Source organism: Bison bison, unplaced genomic scaffold (genome assembly GCF_000754665.1).
Source record: "Bison bison bison isolate TAMUID 2011002044 unplaced genomic scaffold, Bison_UMD1.0 scf7180017864481, whole genome shotgun sequence".
NCBI classification, from domain to species: Eukaryota; Metazoa; Chordata; class Mammalia; order Artiodactyla; family Bovidae; genus Bison; species Bison bison.
This window is the reverse complement of record NW_011495041.1, coordinates 8,252,390-8,256,761: the sequence shown is the minus strand read 5'-3', so window position 1 is coordinate 8,256,761 and position 4,372 is coordinate 8,252,390. Positions and strand designations below refer to the sequence as shown.

Genomic DNA, 4,372 nt, shown 5'->3' with positions numbered 1-4,372 from the left:
ATTTCTTTGGAAGGAGTGATGCTAAAGCTGAAACTCCAGTACTTTGGCCACCTTATGCGAAGAGCTGACTCATTGGAAAAGACTCTGATGCTGGGAGGGTTTGGGGGCAGGAGGAGAAGGGGATGATAGAGGATGAGATGGCTGGATGCATCACTGACTCGATGGACGTGAGTCTGAGTGAACTCCGGGAGTTGGTGATGGACAGGGAGGCCTGGTGTGCTATGATTCATGGCGTCGCAAAGAGTCAGACACGACGGAGTGACTGAACTGAACTGAACTGATACTGATATATGGAGTAGGAAATGGCAACCCACTGCAGTATTCTTGTCTGGAAAATTCCATGAACAGAGGAGCCTGGTGGACTACAATCCATGGGGTCAGAAAGAGTCAGTCTGGGCAACTGAGCATGCATACTGATGTATCTATATACCTCTTGAAAACTGCAGAAGAGCAATCATTTTGAAAAGGGAATATTTGACTTCTGATATAGACATTAGTCTTTACTTATAATTTCCCCTGAAAAGATCACTCTCCATCCCTTGAATGGATAAATTATTTCATGAGAATTTCATCCCCAAATTTTGCATCTTTCAGAAAGCACTTTTCACTACTGGCTTAGCACTTCAGTACTTTTTTTAAAGGCAAGAATTGTTCTTCTTGTATGTTCTGGGCTGCATCTGATATACTAATGATGATATTAACAAGAGAGTTAATGAAGCTGAAGATAACTGGCTATTAATTTTCCACAAGAAATTAACTCTTTCATCAGAAAGAATTATCATTTTCAGGGATTTGTTACAAGTATCTAAACTCTAGAATAATCATAAATCATAAGTAGAAAGATATAAGTCCTCAGCCCTAAAATAGTAGTTTCTCCTCTTTCCTTCAAGGTGATTATGCTTTGGCCATGGAGCCAAGCATTTTCCATATGAAAAAATTCATAAGTTCTTAAAAGATAAAGCTTAGGGGACTTTCCTGGTGGTCTAGTGGCTAAGACTCCCTGCTCCCAAAGCAGAGGACTTGAATTTGATGCCTGTTCAAGGAACTAGATCCCACATGCCTCAACCAAAGACCCTACATGCCACATATAAGACCCAGTATAGCCAAATAAAAAAAGCTGAAAAATAAAAGATAATGTATAGGCAGTAAACAAAGCATCATTTAAATGGACATAGCTATAAAGAAAACAGGGAGCTTATCTCCAAGATGGCACTGGATCTGTCAGGAGAAAGTGCTTATATTCATTTTGATACTTTGTAAATTTCAAACATTTTTTGAGGGCATAGAGTTATTACAAAACTAGAGTTGTTGCTCTTTTTATTAAAATGTGTTAGCCTAGAATTATCATCAGCTTCTGCAATAAGTAGGTGATGATGATGCTTCTGTATCATCAACTAGAGATGATTTAAGGGCTGAGAAGCTGTTCAGTTAAGGGTAAGCCTATGACTAGGAGAGGTTTCACCAGTTTTCACTGTTAAGTCATGATAAAATCAAGACTTTGTCTGTGCATGTCTCTTCCTTGATTCAACCATTTAACTAGAACGATCTCCTGACTTTTCTAAAGTTCTCATTCTAGGTTTCTCAGAGGGCCAGATGATATCAGTGCAAGACCAAGTTCTACACAATAGTGGCCGTAATGGGAATCTCTAGACCTAGGAATCTGGCTTATTTTAAATTAATCAGTTTGAGAAATTATTTGGCTATAAAATGATAATGGTTTGAACTCATTATTTCTTTGATAGCGATCCAGTCTTAAAAAACTTAAAAGAAAATATCAGAGTGATTAAAAGTGAAATTTAGAAGCTGAATACAATATTTTAAAAATATGAGAAAGCTTGAATTCCTCTGTTTATTAAGATTGGTTTCAGGGAGACTCGGTGAGTGAGAATAAATACAAGAGAGTCTTGACTTCTCTACTTCTCTATAAGCATTTCTTCTCTACTTCTGTATAAGCATTATCTCTGTTCATTAAGATCGGTTTCAGGGAGACTCGGTGAGTGAGAATAAATACAAGAGAGTCTTGACTTCTTTACTTCTCTACAAGCATTTCTTCTCTACTTCTCTGTAAGCATTATAAACTGTGAAAATTTTCAGGTTTAAATAGATTTTAAAAAATGGTGACTAGAACCCAAACTATAAACACTCTAAATAAAAAATAAGTATTTGTAAGTTTCCATTTTGTGCAAAGTCCTGAGCTGGGTGCTAGTTGATGCACAAAGAAGATTAAGAAAATTTTGCTCTCAGGGAACTTATCTTAGAGTTGAAAAGATATAAATATATAAAAACAGAACTAGCAGTGTGATGAGTGCCAAGCAAGTGGTGAAATTTACGTTATGGGACTTTGGTGGCAGACATGCTCCTGTGAACCGCCAAGTTCAGAAAAAGCTTCCAGAGGAAAAGATCTGCAGCAAAGTTGGGTTTCACCTTCTTGTAAAGGAGGATAAAGGCTCTCCAGCCACCAGGATATCACTCATCAAAGTGTGAACAAATAAACAAGGTTAAAAAGTATAAAAACAGGGGGTAAAAGATAAGTGAGAAAAAGTACAAAGTCAAAAAGGTGTATAACTATTCCTCATTTACTGGTAAATTCAGCAGGTATGTGTTGTATTAAAAAGAAGCACTTGGCTGATTCCACTACCATTTATATTCTGGCATTTTCAACAGGGAGCCACTAACTGACCAGGATCCAGGTGTTCTCTCAGGAGTATCAGCTGTAGAATTTGAGGGAGTTCTCTTAAACTCTCTAGACTCCAGTTTTCTAATATTTAAAATAATATTGGAATTATGTTCATTCAGTTCTTATGAGAGTATGGATAAAAGATATACAGATTATTGTCGTTGGTGTTTAGATGCTAAATTGTATCCAACTCTTTGTGACCCATGGACTGTAGCCCACCAGACTCCTCTGTCCACAGGATTTCCCAGGCAAGAATTCTGGAATAGGTTGACATTTCCTTCTCTGGGGGATCTTCCTGCTCCAAGGATTGAACCCATGTGTCTTGCATTGGCAGGCCAATTGTTTACCATTGAGCCACTGGGGAAGCCCCATATAGATTTTACATTGGATAATACATTCTTTTGTCATTTCAATGAAGTGTGATAAAAAAGATAATTGTGTAAGCCAAAAAATCCATGTACAAAAATAAAATAAATGGAAAGGATTATTAACACGATCTTTAACTGCTTTACTTTTCTTATATCTTCCCAATAGACTCCATAGCAAAATCTGTCAACCAATTTGCTCTGGAGTTTGGCAAAAAGCTAGCTGAATCTGCTGAGGGTAAAAATATCTTCTTTTCTCCCTGGGGCATCTCAGCTTCCTTGGCCATGGTGTATTTAGGCACCAAAGGGACCAACCACTGCAGCCCAAATGGCCTAGGTGAGTAAGAAAGATCAACTATCCTCTATGTCTTAAAATGAAATGTTTCTTTCTTTTTTTTTTTTTTTGCTTTCACTTTCATTCCTCTCCTGAAACCCAAATAATCCACATTTTACAATCATGTCTTCCAAAATAAAAGATACACAAATTTTCCAGACCTTAAAAAATAAGTCTGAGAGAGTGAATCAACTGACAGCTGTTTCTAGGAAAACCATTTAAGAATGCCTGTTCTCTGGCAAAATCGGTTGTAGGGATGAGGTTATCAAGTTTGGTTCAATGTTTAAAAAAAATTATTTTGATTATTAAAATATTTCAAGAAAGTCATGGCTCATATTTGGATAGCATTAGTCAACATCTTTCTAATCTTAGAAGGATTTTCTTAAAAACACAAATACAGGACTTCTTTGGTGGTCCAGTGGTTAAGAATCTGCCTTTCCATGTAGGGGACACAGTTTCTCAGGGAAGATCCCACAGGCTGCAGGGCAACTACTGTAGCCTGTGAGTTGAGAGTCTAGACCCCAAAATAAGGGAAACCCCACTTAGAGAGTAGCACCCAGTCACCTCAACTACAGAAAGCCTGAATGCCCATGCAAAGCAGCAAAGCCCCAGTGCAACCAACAATAAATAAATAAAATAATAAATGATTTTAAAAGACACAAATAGAAAAATCAGGTGAATTCTGTTCCTCATGCTTTGTTTGGTTGTTACTTTGTTCAGTCCCTGCTTGTCTGGACAAATCTAACGAATCCATGAAGAGAATTAAAATAGCAGAACAGTATTATTGTATAAGCAGTTATTAATTTGATGTAAGCATTCTCAAATCACAGCGTGTGTGTGGGCATAGCCTTATATATCAAAGCAAAAGTAAAAGCCACTCATTAGTGTCTGACTTTTTGCGACCCCCAGGGACTGCAGCCCACCAGGCTCCTCTGTCCATGGAATTCTCCAGACAAGAATACTGGAGTGGGTTGCCATGCCCTCCTCCAGGGGATC

At 37.7% G+C, this 4,372-nt stretch overlaps 1 pseudogene; it reads left to right on the top strand.

Annotated features, from left to right (window-relative positions):
- The first annotated feature begins 3,327 nt into the window (after positions 1-3,327).
- The window catches only part of LOC105004668, a 14,642-nt pseudogene continuing 13,597 nt past the window's right edge, over positions 3,328-4,372 (top strand).